General features: G+C 37.5%; 1 pseudogene; it reads left to right on the top strand.

Moving 5' to 3' along the window:
• Positions 1-20,218, top strand: part of LOC113098919 (peripheral plasma membrane protein CASK-like) — a 67,363-nt pseudogene extending 47,145 nt beyond the window's left edge.
• The last annotated feature ends 1,693 nt before the right edge of the window (positions 20,219-21,911 follow it).

The following is a 21,911-nucleotide window of genomic DNA, read 5'->3' as shown; positions in this document are numbered from 1 at the left end:
CCAAATTTTAACTCCTCCTTACTTTACGTGATTACCCAAACAGACTGAGGAGGGCTGTTGAACAATTAATACAATCATTTTATATAAATATTTAAAATCTTTTTTTTTTTTTTTTATGTTTCACTCATGGATGACACTCCACTTGTTGAGCTTTGATAACTGAACATCAGTCATGTTCTCTCATTATAAGGTTTAATGTTGTTTAAACACACACACATATGTATGTTTATGTTTCTTTTTTCTTGACTTCTATTTTAAATTATAGTGTGGTCTGTGCAGCACAGTAACATGTCTTTGTATTTTTGTTTTTTGCAGCCACATTGTGTGTTGCTGGCATCAAAGGAAAATTCTGCTCCGGTGAAACTTGGTGGCTTTGGTGTGGCTATACAGCTGGGAGAGTCCGGATTAGTGGCTGGAGGTACTTGGAAAAACCCCTGTTATAGGTTAAACCTGTAAAACATGGACATTTCCTGTGCGTCTGCACTGCATGCTAAGGGCTTTAGTGCATGCATACAGAAACTTCTAGGCAACAAGTTGCGTATGTAGTAAAAGCATGTTATTGAAGCACAGACTTTATATAGGAAATTACGTATTTTCATTTGTTTTGGCTTGAAGAACTGAAACTGTTCAGCATAATGTTTCATTTATATCACAAAATCTAATTATGCATACAGTTCCTTTTTTATGCGTTGGACATAACTGTCACTCTGTATCACTTCACAAAATGAGTCATGAATTTTAAATCATTCAGGCAATGACTTTGGTCTGATTTATGAACTCTCTTGTGCTTAATTGTTCAAACCTTTTATCAGTGACAGCTCTTTTGTATGTATTTGAGTGGATGCTCACGTCGTCTGTGTTGCAGGCCGGGTGGGCACTCCACACTTCATGGCCCCTGAAGTGGTGAAAAGAGAACCCTATGGGAAACCTGTGGATGTTTGGGGATGCGGAGTCATCCTGTTTATCCTCCTGAGTGGCTGCCTGCCCTTCTATGGCACCCGAGAGCGTCTGTTTGAAGCAATCATAAAAGGAAAATATAAGGTAGAAGTTTTATAGCAAAGTCTGTTAATATCAAATAAAGACATGCTGGGACTATCCTCAAGGACTATCCAAAGTGAGGTGAATGCGGCAACATTTACTGATTTGTGTAAGGTCTGAGATAAAACAGCAATTTAATACACACAAATCACTTTCAAAAACTAATTTTTCAGCATTTGGTCGATCCCTTTCTCACCAGTGCATCAGAGCCGGTGTCCTATTTGGCTCCTTTTCATTTGTCTAAACTGAATAAAGACATTTTAGGGCGCGAAAAATTTACTGAACACTTACCTGATCTCGAAACAGGAACTACTAGCATCAGATTATAATCTCACCACTTAAACTATTCAAAACAACTTGGTTGGTTCCAGTTCTCTAACTTGCACAGAGAATGACAGCTAAGATTGTTGGTTTTTTAAGTCCTTAATACTAAGTGTCATCATTGTCAATGGAAGCGTTGACAGGTTCTGGGCATCGGTGCTGGTGCCAGAATCATTTTGTTGGAAGAGTGCTATCAGAAGAACTGGGTTTGTCCGTTTATGATGCGTTTGCTGTACAGATGAATCCTCGGCAGTGGGGCCAAATCTCAGAGAGTGCCAAAGACCTGGTGCGCCGTATGCTGATGCTGGACCCTGCAGAGAGGATCACAGTATATGAAGCTCTCAACCACCCCTGGCTCAAGGTATCAACAGCATTCAAGAAACATTGTTCATGCATTAATCTGATTGCGAAATAAAATGATTACAAACATTTCATTTTGAAGCAAGTATTATTATTATTATTATTATTATTTATATTACTGTTATCATTTAAACCAGCTTTGAGAATTGTATGGACTTGAGATGTAATTCCTTAATGAGATGAATTAGCACCATTTGAGTGTGCATTTAATTTCAGGAGAGAGACCGCTATGCCTACAAGATCCACCTTCCTGAGACAGTCGAGCAGCTGAGGAAGTTCAATGCCAGGAGGAAACTCAAAGTGAGGCATCAGCTCTTTACAGTCTCTGCATATTGCTTTAGCAGCTACTCTCATGCACGATTCATGTGAATGTTCTGCCGTGTAAACTAAGGACCGCATAAACAAAAATTAGGGCAGCCACAGGAAATTAAAGCACATTAGATGATCAATATCTATGGTTTGACAGGGTGCAGTGCTTGCCGCAGTCTCTAGTCACAAGTTCAACTCTTTCTATGGCGACCCTCCTGAGGAACTGGCTGACTTCTCTGAGGACCCTACTTCATCAGGTACTACAGCGAGGAGCAGAGATCAGCTGCCATCCACTCCGTCTTCCTGAAGAGATGCTTTTATGACAGTGTTTTGGTTACTTTGATGTTATCTTTCTGACAGAGAAAAAGATAAAGCTTGTTAGTAGCATGCTAAGAGTAGCATCACAGTCAGTAAAGCCCTCAATTTAGGGATAAAAAAAAAAAAAACTGGTCTCAATATTTCATCTCACTGCAGGCCAAGAAATAGACAAAAAAGCACATACAATTGCAATGAGAGAGTAAAATAAGTGAGAACATCATTAAAATTAAGTGTGGGCTCTTTTGACTTGAAGCACTGAGCAGATGCCCTAGGAACTGCTTATCAATGCCCTGACAGCTACCCACAACACCCTCTTATCATGCTGGGGAGCTCTGCATAGGCAACCACCATTCTGTTTTTCTTAAAAAGTGAAAGAATGGTTTATTTTTGAGCAGCTATCGCAGAGGACATTTGTGTGTGTCTTGTTTAAATAGACCTGTACATTGCACATACTCTCAAACAAACCATCAATGGTTTGGTTTAAAATCTGGTTCACGTTTCCTGTTTATTTCTCTTAACATCTGTGGTAACATTCTTTTTTCCCCACAACACTAAACAGCAGAGGTGGGGGGCTCGAGTCACATGACTTGACTCGAATCTGACTCGAGTCTCAATTTTCAGGACTTGCAACTTGCTTGATTAAAGTATGAAAATGACTTGACTTGACTTTGACATGAGAACAAGTTACTTGACAATGACTTGGATGTACAATAAACAATCAGCAATAAAATTAACAATAAAAAAAATATATATATATTGTGACATCAGCACCTCTAATCAGCGTCTGTTTCTTTAACGCTGCAAAATTCAAACCGCGTCAAACATGGTAGACATTAGTCGAGCTCCACAAATAGGACTTTTGAAGTGGACAGTTCCGATAAAAAAAGATTTCCCAGATGCAAATTATGCAAAGCAAGAATATCCAACACGACAGCATCTAATTTCATTTGACATTTCAAGAACCACAAAGAAAGGTAATATTAAAGTAATCTCTTTATAGTTAGTTTCATTAAGATCTATAATGATTACTAATGTACGTTAATGAATTAATCTTTTATGTTTGTCATAATTTGGCCTTGGTTGCATATGTTTTATTACTTATTAGAAATGTGACCATTATCATTACTGATACGTCTCATAAATAGATGTTTTGGGGAATTTAGCTATAACAGTGGCATGAGCTGAATTTTAATGCTGGACTCGTCCGAAGGAAACAGTTCTCGGTTCAGTATACTGGTGATCCAAAAACCGATGCAACTGGATCTTGACTTGAGAATGAGTCAATCGTTCGTTCGTTATCTGGCTCGGCTCGGTGTTCATCTTCAGTTCTCTCTTCACAGCAGTTCAGTCAGTGTACTGTTTGAGTAAATTAATTACTCCGGGATATTGGTTTGTTTGAACTCAGAGGGAGTGTCAGCCACATTAAAAAAAGTTAACAGCTTATGTCAGTTGTGGATTAATGCGTACTGCAAACCGTTTCAAACGATTCAGTTCGATTTGGTGAACTGGTTCAATCGAATGATTCGTTCGCAAACCGGACACTATCGTTCACAGCTTAGTGCCATTGTCTTGGCAAACCTTATTTTCTGTAAATGCAACACATTTTAGACTGTTTCAATTAAATTGAATTAGACGACTGGATTGTGTAAACAACACAATTTAATTGTATTATATATCAGATATTAATGTAGCACAGATATGCGTATGATTCATATATAGCAAATGTATAATGAATAAGATACATAATAATTGTATACAAGTTCATATTTTCTGTGCAAAAATAAATATCTATTGAACAAAATTTACCTCTATTTATTTTAGTACTGACTTGACTTGACTTGAAACTTATCAGGACTCGACGACTTGAGGCTTGCTTGGACTTTACCATGTGTGACTTGTCCCCACCTCTGCTAAAAAGCATTTAATGAATCACAATTTTTTTTAAAAAGTTCCCCTACTTTATCCTTTAAGATATACACTTTCAGAAAAAAGGTACAAAGCTGTCACTGGGGTGGTACCCAAAAGCTAAAAGAAACATCTTTGTACCTTATTTACCCCTAACTGCTACATACTAGTACCTTAAAGTGCCATATGACAGGGTACCGCCCCAGTCACAGTTTTGTACCTGTTTTTGATAGTGTACTTGAAATATAATTTGTGAGTAGATCTGCACAAACTTCTCTGATTGTTTTAAGAGTGTGGTTGAATTATATCTCTATTCCCATCACAATCATCTCTGTTTTGTTAAATTATGCTTGTTGCTTGTTTCTTTGCTGGCCACCCTGCAGGACTACTAGCAGCAGAAAGTAGGTGTCACCCTCTGTCCCCGTACAGACTTTAGTGTTTGCCTGCCTCTTTCAAATCAAGTGAATGCTTTTCCTGAGTATTTAAAGGTCACAGTGTATGGTCATTTGTGTCTGTGTTTACTTGTAAAGGGGCTGTGTCACAAGTGCTAGACAGTTTGGAGGAAATCCATGCGCTGACGGACTGCAGTGAGAAAGACCTGGACTTTCTACACAGCGTCTTCCAGGACCATCACCTGCACACATTGCTTGATGTAAGAGGCTGTATACAGACACACTCACATTTACATTTATCAGACGTTTTTATCTAAAGCGACTTACTATACATATATATAGTTTTTTATTTATCAGTATTTGTGTTCCCTGGGAATGGAACCCACAACCTTTTTCGCTGTTAACGCAGTGTTCTACCACAGGGCCACAGGAACACCTTATACATAACCAGACAATTCGTCCTTCATTAAAGGGCTCATTAACTGCCTTTTTCTTATTTTGTACTGTTCTCTGAGGTTAACATCTTATAATCTTATCAAGATTTTTAAATCCAAAACATAATTTAGAAGTAAAAAGCTATTTTCTGTCCTGTTTTTAATCCCCCTCATCAGAACGCTCTGTTTGAATCGGTGTGGCAGATTGTAGACTCGGAAGTAAACACCCACTGCTGTGATTGGCTAACGGTTGTGTTTGTTTGACAGCCTACATCCTTCACAGACGGACGCTGCTGTGATTTAGGTTAAAGCCACATAAATACTAAGAGCATAGCAAACGATCTGTTTAACAGACAAAGCAGTAGTGATAGTAAGTTATATGTGTGTTGCGGACATTACTGTCAGATCCATTGTCTTTTAGTTTCAATCTTTTTGAAAATCAAATTATGACTTGTTTGTAAACTAATCTGCTGTAAAATGAAGCGAACAGAGGACCAAGTTCTTACTGAGGTGGTCTGGATCTTCTTTGAAATTAAGTTTATCCACTCTTTCCCTGCACTGGGTTCAGAAGGAAGGCAATGCAAAGACTGTTCTTCCACAACTTGACACTGCACAGCTTCTGGTCTTCAGAGTCATCTTTAGTGTCCTTTATTTTAAACTATTTACAATACATGCACAAATTGATGTACAGGGCTAAACAGCTACTTCATACTCTTCTGCGGATGCGCTATTTAGCCACACTATTACGTCATAAAGTGGCACAATCCACATCCTGTCGTTTTGGCAGATTGGCTTTAACATAAGAAATTTTAGACTAACAAGAAGGTAATGAGATGTTTTTATAGTACAATGACCCGCTCTTACATGTCAAGGGAATTTAGATTTCTCAGTTCACAACCCTTTTAAACCTCAGAATCTGATGTGTTAAGATGCTGTTAAATCTTGCTTTGATTATCTGACTTCGAACTTGTCAGAAGAATATGTTGTATAAGAATTTTTCTTCTTTATATTCTGCTTTTGATAAATGGGCAACAACCCAGTCTCAGCCTTGGACCATTCACAGACATTCTGATGCGTATTGCACATGGAAAAGGCAATAAGTTCACTGAAACTACTGTTCCAATCTGATTGACTGGCTTTTACGCAATTTCTGGGGGTATCAAGTTACACAGGTTTCTAGATTAGCTAGATTTAAAAGAGTTGTTGTGTGAATTTTTTTTTTTTTTTTTTACATTTATATAACCTTTGCCCTAATGCTAAAATTAATATACAAGTTAATATTTGAAAACATAAAATTTAATAAAAAACATGAACTCTGTTAACACTGTTAAAATGCAAATCTCAAACTGATTATAAATTTATCACACTGTACATTATAATGTTGTGAAGCCTGAATTCACTCATCATCATTCATACATCATTTCACATTTTATAAACTATTAAACATAATTTTAGTCATGCAATGTCCTGTCTATGCAGGTTGGATTTGGTTTCTTGACCTTTAGGAGCGTTTTGTGTGTAATTGCACACCAGTAGTAATGCAGATTTTATACGCCAACAGCAGACCCAAACAAAAAAACCCTCTACGCTACATATATCTGTATTAATCAACATTTGAAGTGGATCAAAATAGTTTGCATAATCACAAATAAAGAACGCATTTTGGTTTTAAGTTTTAGGACAACTTTGAAGAAAGGATTTGATCCACTTCAAATGTTGACTAATGTACTTGAAGTAATTAGCCTTAGCTAACTTGCCGTATTTAGCCATAGCTAAATGTTTTCTTAGTACCACAGCTGATTTTTTATTTATGCATTTTTTAGTGGCATCTTTTTTGTTTTGTTTTTTGTTTATTTGAGAGCTCAATAGACATTGTATAGATCATTGTTCTATGTTCATTCATTGCATCTTTCAATGCGTGTCACACATCGCATGAGTCTTTCTGTATTATGGCGTTAAGCGTTTTTTGTCTGTGTGAATAAGTGCAGCTGTGGATTCTCCCCACTTTCTCTATGTTTGTGCGTGTGTGTACCAAGGCCTCTATAGAGAGGCGTACAGCTCGGTACAATTCAGTGTGGATGATAGGGCTTGTCTCCATAGCCACAGGCCAGAGGAAAGCCGAGAGGAGAGCACGCCCCTTATCCCAGTGCTCTATGGGTAAGATTATCACCAGGAGGCTGTGAATGCACGTTGTCCCATTGAGAACTCAACTCCTATCCTGAATAGGGAGGGAAACAATGTAACCTATTGTCAGCCTAGATGCATTTTTACTGTTGCGGCTCCAGCAGTATCTGTCTATCAGAAGAGCTGCTCCAGACTTTGCCATCCTCTCCATTCAAGCACTGCGTGTAACTCTACCTTCATGAAACAGGACAGAGGGGTTGAGATCCTATCAGGACCAACTTTGTCTGGAGTTTAACTTAGTTTTTTCTTTGGATGTGGTGAGTAACCTTGGGTATTTTCTTAGCCAGACACGTTCTTTAGAAAGCGTGTTCCTTGTTGCTGGGAGGTGTAGCAATTTTTCGCTTCATGTTACCATGAAATTTCTGTTCTGTTTGTGACATGTTATGAAATGCAGATTAATATATGTGAAGAACTGATACCCTGTGTGCCACACTCACAAATAGTGCACCATGCATATTTTATAGATGTGTGAATATGGTATGTTTCGTCTTCTGAAGAACCACATATTAGGGATGTGGTTTGCAAGATCATTTATATTCAAATAAAACGGTACAGCTGAATGACGTTGAGAAGAAAGCACCTGCAGAAAACTGGAAAACATTTGTTAATGAGTTGATTAAAACAGTTGAGAACTGTATTCCTCATCACTGAATGAAATGTATTTAATTATGCATGCCTTTTATGATAAACGTTTTGCAGGAGAAACTATAACCTACCTGTTCAGTTGTGATGTCTATACATTAGCTCTAAACAAAAGAACACTGTTAGTGCAATGTTAATGTTTGTGGTTGAAAAAAATTATCCTTTACTCAAGAAGCAGAACATACTGTATTACCCAACATAATGGCCTATTATTAAACATTGGTTATAATGTTTAGTTTTGTATTTAGCAATGATGAATTTCTAAAGATCCTGGTCTATCTTTGCCTGCTGCAGTGTTTTTAATAGAGCACAGAAATCTTGTGATTGTTCATTTATCTATTCTCCCTTTTTTTTTTCAGCTGTACGACAAGATAAACACCAAGTCTTCACCACAAATCAGGAATCCTGCAAGTGACGCGGTTCAGAGAGCCAAAGAGGTGAGTGCAGGCTACAGTTACAGAAAGATGCCTTTGTAGTTATAAAATGATGAGGGCCAAAGAAGTTCCTAGCACAAGTTTAACTGAACTTCATTGTAATGTTCGACTTAAACACTGATTTAAAAAAATAACCTCTACCTGGAATACTTGTTTTTATGCTTACTTTAGAATATTTTATGTAATCTCTTTTTAAAAAAACTAAAGTATGTTGATGTGACTCAAAACTGAATGGAACCATGTTTAGAAGGTTTGTCTTTACTTATGTATGTGATGTGTTAATTCAGAAATGACATTTTAAATACTTAAATATGATGAATGGAATGTTTTGTGTATGTTGTTATTTTTAACTACTATTCTGTCTAGTCTATGTTTGCATTTGAATACACCTTTTCAGGATGTTCAGAAAAGACTCACTGCATGTCGTACTCCTTTGCTTTTCTAGAAACAAAATTTCCTCACTGCATTGGTTTTTCACTTCTGCTTTGTGACTGTAGTTTAGTGCACACAATTTTTTTAAGATTTAATCGTCTGTAAAACAGGAACTGCACTAAATTGTCATGTCTGAAAGCTAATTACATGCACAAAAAAACAAACACATTATGTTTTGCTTTGTAAATTTTAGACAAAGTATTTTACAGATATACAAATTTCAAATAGTAAATCACTTGTAGTCATTTTACTTTGAGGTATTTATTTATGGTCATTAGTTTGTCTTTTTTTTTTTTTACTCAATACCATCTCTTCTCAAATCTTTTTTTGTTTTGTAGAATTTTAATTTAAAAAAACAATTATTAGTAATTGTGTAAAGTTTAACAGAGGTCTGTTTTGTACTCAGTGCCTCTATGAATTTTAAGCTCAGTGTATGGTTTACGTGACATTTACAGATCCCTGGTGGTCAGTTGCTTGTGTGAACACATGCCTGTTTTCTTCCTGGTAAATTAGAATGCATTTCAACCAGCTGCAGTTAGGAAGCCACATTAACAGTGAATGTGTTTGTTTGCTTTCACCTACTGAGTAGATTAGAAAAAATATAGAATAACTATAACTGTGTGGTGTTGGACAAAGCTCTTTTATCGCCTTTCATACGCAAGTGTGGCAGATTATCATTGAGAGCACAGACTGACACGACACCTCAAGTTACATGAATGTACATTTTTTGAGAGAAAATGCATTTAGCTTGGTGAGCTTATCGTTCTGTTATTTAATGCGTGACTGTCTGTCTGCCTCAATGTTGGCTGAATCATTTTCCTCTTTCTCTCTCCCTCTCTCTCTCTCTATCTCTCTCTCTCTCATTTGCACAGAGACCAATTCAAATTCTCACTAATAACACAAATAGACAGTGAATATGAAGTATGCTAATGTTTCTGTTTTGTCTTTAACAATACATGAAAATATAGGCACAAACTTTTTATTAATCCTAATTTCCAGTAACTTTACAAGCATTTCAACAAAATTCCTTGCTGGCTCTAAAGATTTAAAAGACATTGATCTAGAATTTCTGATGTAGCAATCTAAACGATTCATGTATTTTTAAATATATATATATTTTTTTAAATATGAGGACCTTATTTATAAAAAAAAAAAACTCGAACTTCTGGTAGAACCAACACCATGTTCTCTGGTTACGCATGTCAGATTTCTCCATATAGTCTGTGTAAATCCCACCTCTCCTCAATCTGCAAGCTTGCATTCACTTTCCTTCCATCACGATTTGAAAAGCGATATTAAACTGCAGTTTCAAGAAGAGATTAATCCTCCACAAGTCGGTCAATTTATTCTTGAAGTTGTTGTTTCACATTTACTTAAAGTTAGTGAATCAAAACGGATAATGACTTATTTTATAGCAGTTGCGTCAACAAATCCTAACTTGGTGCTTCAGATACGCTTGAGTGAACAAATGTGCCCATAAAGAGGTGAAAGTAATGTCATTTTGAATAGTTCAAACCATCTGCATACTTTAAGTTAAAAATAGTTTGATTCAAACTAGCCTCGATACTTGCTTCTGGTCTCAAACTCCCTCAGTGGTCCTCTTGGCCCTGACCCCTCCAAAACAAGTCTGTCTCAGCCACAAGTCACACAACCTATAAAGCTCAACCATTTCCTTTAGTATTGCACATCAAAAAGAAACTCAGGCCTGCTGGTGATTAAAGAGCTGTGCTCTCAAATAACCCTCCTTGGCCTCTTGCTTGTGATCACTGGCAATGGTGAAATGCTTAAGGATTATCCTCTTTGTATTGCTTAGAGCCAGCGGGGTGGAAACTAACCCATCACCTCTCACTCTTTTCCCCGAGAGACTGAAACTTGCGGAGGTGGCATAGTGTCTAACTCTAAAAACTCAGCCTTCGACTCTGCTGCTGCTTACACAGACTACATGTATCAATTGTTGTAAAACTTTCCTGTGTGTGTCTCTCATGCTAAGACCTCCACCGAAGACGAGTCGAGCACGGCTTTGAAACATCTGGAATATGTAAGCTGCAGACATTTTTCCAATCTTATGTCCACTTATTTTATTTTTTACCACTTTTTTTAGAACATGCGGAAATTCCTAGGATTCTTGTTAATGTCTGAGCTTTACATTTAGTGATTTTGACTGGCAGTGAGGGTTTGACCATTGATTAGAGCTCATTAGAGATGATTAGTGTGGTCCAAAAGACGTCCAGGATCCGGCGCTCAGCAGCATTCAGCGGGGAGTTGTGACATATCTGCAGTACTGTGCCAAATCACCCCCTCCCACCTGACCCGTCCCACCCCGCCAATGAAAGGGCCAAATGAGCCCAGACAGCAGTGCTGATTGGTCACATGGGGTCTAAGGGTCAGGCCAGAAATGTTTGCGCGTGTGTGTGTGTCTTCTGATATATGATGTGTGGGGTCTCAGCAGTCCAGCTCAAAGTCGTGTTGCAGTGTACGAGATTAAAAAGCAACATCTTTACTTACATCAAGAATTAAACACTGTAGAGATGACAGCCTGAGGAAAAGCCTGATGACTGTCTGTCTGTAGGTACTGGAGGAGATTTCATGCTACCCGGAGAATGCAGACGCTAAAGAACTGAGACGGATTCTAACTCAGCCCCATTTCATGGTGAGTCTCAGCAGCACAGTGCTAGTTCTGTTGTTAAGCTCTTAGTAAACCCTATTTACTTTCTTAATGTAATTAATTTGTTAATGTCATTCCTTGTAATATTTAATCAAAATGTTATACCTTGTTTTTTTCCTCTGAAACATCTTTTTTATGCTGGCATCACTCGTGTTGGCTTTTTGATAAAATAGTAGCCAACAGCCAGTTTAGTCATTTGTTTTACTTTAACTCTGGTTACATTGAGGTACGAATTACCCACTTTTCACCATCTTATTGATTCCCACCCTAACTTTTAGTATACTGTTGGAAATACACTAACATTCAAAGTGTGTGTTTTTTTTATTCTTTCATTCAGCAACAACATAATAAACTGACTAAAAATGACAGTAATGACATTCTAATTAAAAAATAAATAAATAAATAAATAAAATAAAATAAACTTCAAGCTTGATAAAATGTCTGTCAGCAAAACTATCTTGGAGAGCTTAATTCAAGGACTTGTACTTCTTTATGAGGCTTTATGTATTGGATCTGTTTATTCAGGACGTTGTCTGCATCTCATTGTTTCACCATCTCAGACTTTGCTTTGCTTTTCTGTAATCCTCTTCTGTAATCAATGAGATGTTTGTTAGTCATCTGTATTGAGAGCATTATTTCTGTGTTCTTATCAGTGGGACACACAACCTCATGACAGATGAAGCAGAAAGTTTGCCCTTCGCTCTGAACTGACTGTTTGTCAGTAAGGTTCATCTGGAGGCTTAGTTGATTAAAGTTTCCACACTTTATTTGGTATTTTATTTTCATAGGGTTGTATAACGAGGAGTGAAAACCTTGATCTTTCAAATAAAGAGGTGATAGTGAGGACGAGAATCATTCGTAAGATTAAAAATAGGAAAATCCGGAGCCAAATGTTGCATGGAAGTGAGTGAAATGAATTGCCTCTGGCATGATCCATAATGTAAGGGACTTATTTGGGGGCTTTTTTACATGATTTTTACTTCCACTTGAACTGGGGATTTACAACAGAACTGAGAGAGATAAAGAGGGAAGGGGTTAAAAAGGAGCTCATGCATTAGAAAACAAGACTGGGGTGATGTCAGCCTCACTAACTCTGAGTGTCAGGTCAAGAGTGGGGGGAGACGGAGAGGAGGGAGGTACCAGCAGGTACTAGCTGTTAAAATCCAGCATAACATTGCCCTTGATGCTTTTCGCACACTCTCATAATTGCACACAAGATACAGTATTAGTATGAGATGAGCTGAAGAAAAAAAAATAACCTAATGTTACTGAAGTCGATTACTTTGCATTATTTGAATGCTTGGCCAAAGAGATGTTGAAAAAGCTCTACCTCCTTTAGTGGACTTTGCTATCCTAGGTACAACCAAAAGTCCAGCTTTTAGTGACCTTAGGGAGCGGGATCTGCACAGTATCTTACTACAGCTTGTGTGTGGTTAGATGTTGAGTGTTATTTGAGTTTCCTTTTATTACAATACAAATAGTTCAAAGCAAATGTGTCATATTGCACATTCATCTGATCTGATGTCTGATCGTATGGCTGTTTGAGAGGGGAAAAAAAAGTTGTTATTATTATTACTACTTATAAGTGGTCTTTGACTTCTGTAAGTAGCATAAGAAAAATGGCAAGATATGAGACTTATAATACATTATAACTATGAGAAATATAATCCATTGTAAAAGTGGATGCAACGTGTTCATTGTGTTATAAATCATCATACTCTTAAAAGCTATAACCACAAATAAGTAAACATAATATATTAAAACTGTTCTTATGAATATTATTGAGACGATACAACATATTATAAGTAAGGAATAATTGACGGTGGGCCATTGGTGTGCATTATTCTTCTAATAATTTACCGGCCCGGAGTCAATTATTCCGCTTATACTACAGTTACCACACCTCAAGACATCGATCAAATGATATATTTAAAGGGATTCATCCGGTTTTTGTACTTGAATCGCTATTGTGAGTAGGGATATTTCTTCCGCATCTCATCCAATGCCTCTTTATAGCTTTGATGGCATTCTAATGCAATTATTAATTAAGTTATTAGAAAGAGAGTGAGAGAGACAGAGACACAGAGAGAAAGAGAGAGAGCTTATGTGAATTAGCTGTCTCATCACTAGTGAGAAATGTCATGTGTAGCCTTTAAGTTGTTACACTATATAGGCTAAGTGATACAATTGCTGACAACACCTTTTTGTGCAAACTGTGTACAGTTTACTATGTGAAGTGATATGGATCTGTAATGTGGTCAAGAGAGCTTCCTGGAACTGTGTTCGCCCTGTGTTTCCCAGAAAATAATCGCACACCTCCGAACGTTCATCAGCCAATCAGATTCAAGCATTCAACGGCCCCCGTAGTATATGGTTTTTTTTTATAATGCATTATGCGTTAATTAAGATATTAAGCACCACAACTGTTTTCAACATGGTTAAAGAGTTTGACTCCTAACCCTAAGGTTGTGGGTTTGAGTCTCAGGCCGGCAATACCACGACTGAGGTGACCTTGAGCAAGGCACCAAACCCCCAACTCCTCCCAGAGCACCGCAGCATAAGTGGGCAGTATTTGCACAGCCTTGATTGGTTACTTAATCATTGTTCTGTGATTGCTAAGGTGATAAGTGTAATGTTTTTTTTTAATTGTGTGCTTGTATCTCACTCTTAATCACTCTTTTTTTCAGGCCTTACTTCAGACTCATGATGTTGTGGCACATGAGGTATACAGTGACGAGGCACTGAGGGTCACCCCACCCCCGACATCACCATATCTCAACGGAGACTCACCTGAGAGCACAAACGGAGACATGGACATAGAGAATGTTACACGAGTGCGCCTGGTTCAGTTCCAGAAAAACACAGATGAACCGATGGTATGAGTTCACACATTTCCTGTACATGTACACACACATATATAAGCCTAAAGACTGCATAGCAACAATATTACAACAGTTTCTAGTGGTCCACCTTCAAAGTGTGCAGATGCAAGCTCTGCACATCGAATATCCTGTGTTGTCAGTCACACTTGGCACACCTGATCTGACGATGGTGTTGATTAAGCTCTCACAGTGGTTACATTTTATATCCACTTGTCAGTCAAACTTCCTGAAAGCTTCATTCTCACCACTGTGGTTTTAAACAAGTTTGTGGGCACTGTTACAGGGTATCACGTTGAAAATGAACGACTTGAACCATTGCATCGTGGCAAGAATAATGCATGGAGGAATGATCCACAGACAAGGTACATGCACCAGATGTTTTTTTCTTCAAAACTTCACCCAACACTGCTATACTGAGATCCACTAGCCTTCCATCTTTCCTGTACATCTCCATAAACATATGATGAGTTAATAGGAAAGAGATCCAACCCATTAATCTTCACAAACCCCTCGACCCATATTCACATGTGGCAGGATTGAGGGCTTTTGCTGTCACCCCGTGATGGTCAAATTGCAAAATCTCCTTTACCCAAGCCTTTACCCACATGCCACACACACGCAACTATCTCCTACATGTTATGCAAGCAGGAAAACCTATTTTAAACCTTGTGCAGTTAATGTTGTCAAGTTTTTAATTTATGAAGTTTGTAAGACTAGTGAGATGTTTTAATACATTTAAAATGTTGTTTTTTTTGTAACAAAAAAGGAACTTTGCATGTTGGAGATGAGATCCGGGAGATCAACGGCATAAGTGTAGCAAACCAAACGGTGGAGCAGCTTCAGAAGATGCTTGTGAGTAGGAACTTGTGTATTTTCAGCTCAGAAGTTATTTAATCACCTTCAAGCTGTTTGAATTATGATTTTTAGACTTTCATTGAGGTATCCAGCAAAATGTCCAGAATTACAGGCCACAGCCAGTAAAGTGCACTACCTGTACCAACTGTAAAGTGTATGGGTGTAATGTGAGAGACATAAGCATTACAGAGCAGCTACCTGATTACAGTTAAATAAAATAAAAAAAAAGACTCCTCTAAAATAACCATTGATTTCATTTTAAATGTGGCCACAGACATTTATCACAGTGCAGATTAACAGGCTACTTTTTCCATTCTGTTCCCATTTGTGTTTTATTGTCTACTTTTTCCATTATTCTTTGAAATAAATAGAGCTATATGAGGATACATAGACATGATCCAGTTAAAATTATTTGTAATAATTTTCCTTTTGTTTTTCTGTTGACAGCGGGAAATGAGAGGCAGCATCACCTTTAAGATTGTCCCAAGCTACCGTACACAGCAATCGTCCTGTGAGGTAATGGACTTCATGGCCTTTGCACTGTCCTCCGCTCTGTCTCTGCCAGTGTCCTCTCTCTGCAGTGCTGTGGTTTGCCTCCCCGGCCTGTCATGGCCTTTTGTGGTGGGGTTGATTGCCGTGGATTCTTGTGTGACTAACTGCCTGCCTGATGGCTGCGTGTTAATGCTTTTCTCCCCAAAAGCCTCCACCCTGCCAGACCTAAAGGCCTGGCTCAGTCACTACTGCACACCAATTTCACAACCAAGATATCGGAAGCCTAGCTTACATATCACCTGTGTTGAGGGAAGTCTAGATGTACAATGTGAGAATGTTCACAGACAGTGTTGCAGCATTATTAGCAATTTAAAAGCGAGTCTGTACCATGCTGGTTACAGAAATCAATTTTTCATAACAGTCCCCTGCCATATCACATGAGTGAGAGGATGTTGAAATTAAAGTGGTCAGATTTCATGTGGAATTCCTTCAAGCAGTAAATCTCTCAAGGAAAGGAAAATGTGTACATTCCGTTGGCTCCCCCTTCTGGTGGGAAGCTACAATGCAGTCTGGTGATCAAAACATTTTTGTTTTGGTATCTGTAACATTACCATGCTTTTAAAATGTCTATTTAATAACTTTAATCTCAAGCAAATCTTTTGGTTTCCTTACATGATGTCCCCGATTTCGCACCGCAGTGTTGGCTAGTGTTAGTTTGCTCTGCTGTTTCGCTGACCTTTATATCTTATTACAGAAAGAATCCCCCTCCACCTCCAGACAGTCCCCTGCTAATGGCCATTCCAGCATTAACAGTTCTATCTTGGTAAGGATCCCAGGCAACTTCAAATAACAACCAGCTTCCCTCCCCAACAATCTCCTAATGTTGTTTGTGATTATTTTACCCAGTTCTTGCAGTCATACCCTCTTAATTTGCACTGAATGTTATTAGGTTTGTGTAATGTCCAGTTTTATGGTTTTGTTTTTCAAGTTTGTCTTAATAAACACAAATGCAAAGACTAAACAAGACAGCGGCTAACATCCATTGAACATAGTTTCCGTTATCTCAGTTCACAAATTGGTGTGCTTTGTGCTGCTGTAGCTCTCTCACTCTGAATACAGTATGTGGTCCCAGGAACACTGTGCAGTGGACATGGGATCTACTATTATACTTTTTAATTCCTTTGTGTTAGCAGTGATGTATTGTGGCTGACAGCAAGCACAATGAAACTCAGTGGAGGCATGCAAAGGATTCCTAGCATAAATAAAACGCCTGCATACTTTTAACAAAATGCAGTAAGATCTCCATTAGCACTGCATTTGAACTAGGGGTGGGCGATAAAGTTGACATGATAAATCAGTATAAAAAAATCAAATAATATCAGTTTTGACTAATGTGTTTAGTACTATGTGGTTGAGAATGGGACTTCGCTTAACCCTGTCCCTTTTAGTTACTTTTATGCTGTCAAACTCTCCTACTAGTTTAGTCTGCAAAAAGTTTTGGTAAGTGGAATTTATTTATTTAGATATATGGATATATTCTTATAAATATTCGAAGCAGAAAAAAAATGTTTTAATAAAATAAGTATTTATTAAAAATATTTATTAAAATATTCAGATTTAATATAAACATACAATTATGGTAAGTACTGTAACACACAATAATAATTAATAAATATTTATTAATTATATAATTGAAATATTCTTACAAAAAAGTAAATGTACAGTGAGCTGCTTTTGTTGCCTTTTCCTGCTTTTATACTTAATATAATTCTAGTTTGATAATAATTATAGTTTGCATAATTCTTTTTCCAGTAAAATTTAAATAAACTCTGTAAATACATATTTTGACCGTCCAAAATTTGAAATGACGTTTGTTAGTATCGCCCACCCCTGCTATCGACCCAGTGGGACCCACTTGGTGTTCTTCATAGAGGGGGTTAGTCTCCACCTCATGAACATGCTTGAATGGAGTGTGGTGCTGAAGCTGCTTGCTTGCTCCTTGCTTTCTTGTGTGTTACTGTTCTGAGATTTACCCTCGACAGCCATTCTTCTCTTTTAACACATGTATACACACAGAATGAAGTAACTTTTGTGGTTCTCCCTTGTGAAGTTAGCATTGCTCCCAGTTGTTTTAACCCGATTTTTATGTTATGTTTTGTTGAATGTATATTTCTCTTCATTGTTATCGTTATTAATTGTTATTTAATTGTTTCATGAGTCCTGTCTCTCCTCTGTAAATGGTCAGTCTCTCTTTCACTGCTGGGCTTTGCTTTACAGGACTTGCCGTCAACCATCCAGCCAAAAGGACGCCAGGTGAATAGAGCATCCATCAGTCTTAGCACCCTCTACTGACTAACGCTTTCCCACACTGCTTTTGTGCTTGAGATTGAATGAACATAGTGATTCACCGCTATTAACATCCTGCTTCCTCTATCAGTTTTTGTACTAACGCCATTCACCATTAGCTGCTCTACAGACAGACTGGGTTTGTTGTTATTTATGCTTTAAAGCTTTTTAAAGCTTACATAAATTTTAGGGAGATTATCATTTTAATATTAATTTTTATTTTTACAGATTGGTTATTCTATGCGTTGAACCAGTTGAGAAAATATCAAGAATATGCTTTGAAATTTGAATTAAATGTAACTACTTTTACTGCATTTTACCTTTATTCCATTTAAAAATAAATGTTTATTAAATAAATTATTTTATTAATTAAATGTTTTATTCATATTTAAGTTCAAATCTTTGTTCTGATGAGCATCCTCACAAACAATAGATAACACTAAATATATGAAAAAGACAATTAGTTTTCTTAAAAATACCCATTTGAACCAACTTTTTACAAATCATATCAACTCCAAGGCAATTATTATTCAGACCCTGTTAACTTTTATCTTAGATAAAAAGGGACATGTTAGATTGGTGTGTCTGTCTTATCCTAACCCCATACAGTCTCATGCTTTTCTTCTTGCCCTGGGCTACAGAGTGGTGTGTGTTTCCTCTGACATCCCATCGAGATTACCCTGCAAATCAAAAAAGATGAGAACATGTGGAATCAGAAAGCCCATCACAATTTGTTCTTCTAATCTCTAGTCCTTGCCTTTAAGCATTGTGTCCTAATAGGATGAGAAGTAGAAAGGGAGACATACAATCAGCAGAGGGCGCCATCTGCCAGCACGTGTCCATCTGTGTTGGCTGAAGTGCATCACTGAGTGCTGGAAATGATCTGCTATGTTCCTAGTGATGAGAACAGAGTGATATATATATATATATGACTGATATCTCCACCCTGCTTTGTTCCATTTTGTCAACCCATAACTTTTTGGAACGTTAGCTTGTATAGCTGCATTCTTCATCTCACCAACCCCAATAACAGTTCCGTATTAATGCTGCCACAGTGCCATGATATTGCATGATGTTTGTAATACTCTCATGCCCTAGATCTCCAGACCTCCAATCAAGGATAAATTTTCCATAAAGGTAAGATTTTAAAGAATAAAGCCCAATCTACTTCCCTGAAAAACTGTTGTGTAACCATGCAAGTCCAAATGTAGCAAGGACTCAGAAACAATTACATCACCAGTGTGAAAATATAACATTAAGCTCGATTTTTGCAGTCTTTGTACTTAAAGGCCCCTTTCAGTCAGTTCAGTGTCATTTATTTTTAATCCAGGAGTCACACACCACTCTACCCTCAGCCTGCAGTTCAGTACTCAACTGCACTAAATGTCCAGCAAGGACTCGTAACTCACTCTCATACATACTTACATGCATCATCAGTTTGCCAGCATGCTCAGTTTCATTCCCTGCAGCTTTAGCCAAGCATGCCTATCATCTCAACTGAAACTGATCTCCACTTGTACCTTGACCTCCAGTTGCACCTTAACCTCCTCTTGTACCCTGACTTTCCTTTCCTGTGCTGTGTCTGTCCCACTGTAGGGTTTTTCTGACTTCGACTTATGTCTTTTCTCAGATCTATGTACGGGCGCAGTTCGAGTATGATCCGGTGAAGGATGACCTCATCCCCTGTAAAGAGGGCAGGGATTCGCTTCAGAGTGGGTGACATAATTCAGATTATCAACAAAGATGACCATAATTGGTGGCAAGGAAAACTGGAAAACACCAAGAATGGCACAGCAGGACTGATTCCCTCACCTGAACTTCAGGAGTGGTGAGTTAGGTTCTTTCCTAGAGCAGAATCACCACTTCAGTCATTTCTTTTGTTTGTATGTTGAAAACCAGAAGACTGTGATTGGCTGCTGCTGAGGTTGAAGGGACAGAAGATACAGTACTCAAGATGTGTTATCATCAAGGCTAACAGATATGCAGCACACTAACCACATGTTCATCTATTTGTTTCTTTTGTTTGTTTTGTTCTAGGCGGGTGGCCTGTATAGCCATGGAGAAAACCAAGCAAGAACAGCAGGCAAGCTGTACTTGGTTTGGCAAGAAAAAAAAGCAGTACAAAGACAAATACCTAGCAAAGCACAACGCAGGTAGAGTTTCCGATGGGCTTGCTGCACCTTCCCTCTCTCTTCATACAGGACAGTAGCTAGATTTTGGTCAATCAGCTCCTCCTTATTGGAGATCTAAGAATAGGCTTCTAACACTGATGTGAACGTACGACATCACAAAAATAGCAGCTCTCAGGGAGATGTAAACAAGTATTGATTAATGATAAACATTCACTCTTAAGAATTTTCCCTTAAAACACAATAGGGTCATTCTTAAAATGACTGCCTGTTCTACTTAGAAGTAAATTGATATACAATATAAATCAATACATTATTCCAACATTAATCTGATAGAATGCATAGGACCTTATAAAATGTTATAAGATTTTATGCATTCTACCAGATACATGTTGCAAATGTTGCAGTGTGCCATTAATCAAAATAAATACGCTTTATTATATATATATATATATATATATATATATATATATATATATATATATAATATATATATAATAAATGCAGTTCTTTTTAATTTTCCTTAAAGATGTATTTGTTTATATATATATATATATTTAAAATAGAAAATTCTTATAATATTTCACAATTAAAATAAAATTCAAATTTAATCAAATAAGAGAGACTTACGAACATTAAAACTTTAAAAACAAACTTACCAACCCCAACCTCCAAACCCAACAGTTTTTCCAATTTAATTTGACGTTTATTACAAGTATTGTAAATTGAAATTACACTCTTAAAATTACACACTTGAAACAAGAGAATTGTACACACTGCTGGTATTTGAATGAATAAATACTGGTATCTATTTTTTTAAATTAGGATTTGTTTACTATACAAAAATATATTTACAGGGTTGGCATATTTAGATCATAATTAAAGAAGATATTAGTTCATTACTGACAAACATATCAAAGAAAACAATTAAGTAATAAAAAAGAGGCTCATATGAGATCCTTATGGAATGACCTGGTAAATGAATCTCTTTGTAGATGATCAAATGCTGGAATTGACTGTTTTGTTTGTTTTTAAGACATCATTACTGTTGTCAGATACTCATATGATCAGAAGCACAAGAGAAACTCTATGTTGTTGATGGCCATTGCTAACTCAGACCAGGTGGAACACTGTCAGGAAGAATGCATGTATGTCTTTTACATCAGTGACAGTCTATCATTAGTATTATGTTATATTAATTCCTGCTTTTCAGCGACAGCAGACTTACCCTCATGGGATGGTTGTCAGCAGGTGTTGTTAGAAGCGTCTTCATTGAATGATTTAAACTGTAGTTTCGAGGCTGTAGGGAGTGTCTCTGTGTGTCTAGTGGAAGGTTATGGGCAGGTAACCTGGCCCTGTGCTGTCTGGCTCAAATAACCTGAGGTCCTGACTGCAGCATTTCCACAAATAGCAGGGTGACTTGTGCCAATACATAGCCGAGTAGCTGCATGTCTGTTCTGCCTGCTGTTCCCTGACCAAACAGTCCCTTAAGAGTCTTTCATTTTGTTTCAATTACCAAAGGGACTCATTAAAGCCAGGCACAGTGGAAACCTGGGTTGTTATCACTGATGAGCACACCTGCATATATATACTACTATGCAACAAGTGTGTTTATGTGTGTGTTCTCACGGGCAATCCAAAGACCATAAGTCAGACACCCATGTTTTCTGTAAGAGTGTGTGGTTGCTGGTAAAGGACCATGGGAGAGAAAACATGTCTTTACTATGGGTAACTCATAAATGTCATGGATGAAATTCATGTGTTCATCGTGGC

The sequence above is a fragment of the Carassius auratus genome, unplaced genomic scaffold (assembly GCF_003368295.1).
Source record: "Carassius auratus strain Wakin unplaced genomic scaffold, ASM336829v1 scaf_tig00216738, whole genome shotgun sequence".
Lineage (NCBI taxonomy): Eukaryota > Metazoa > Chordata > Actinopteri > Cypriniformes > Cyprinidae > Carassius > Carassius auratus.
The sequence above is the reverse complement of the archived record's forward strand: the minus strand, read 5'-3'. Positions and strand labels throughout refer to the sequence as shown.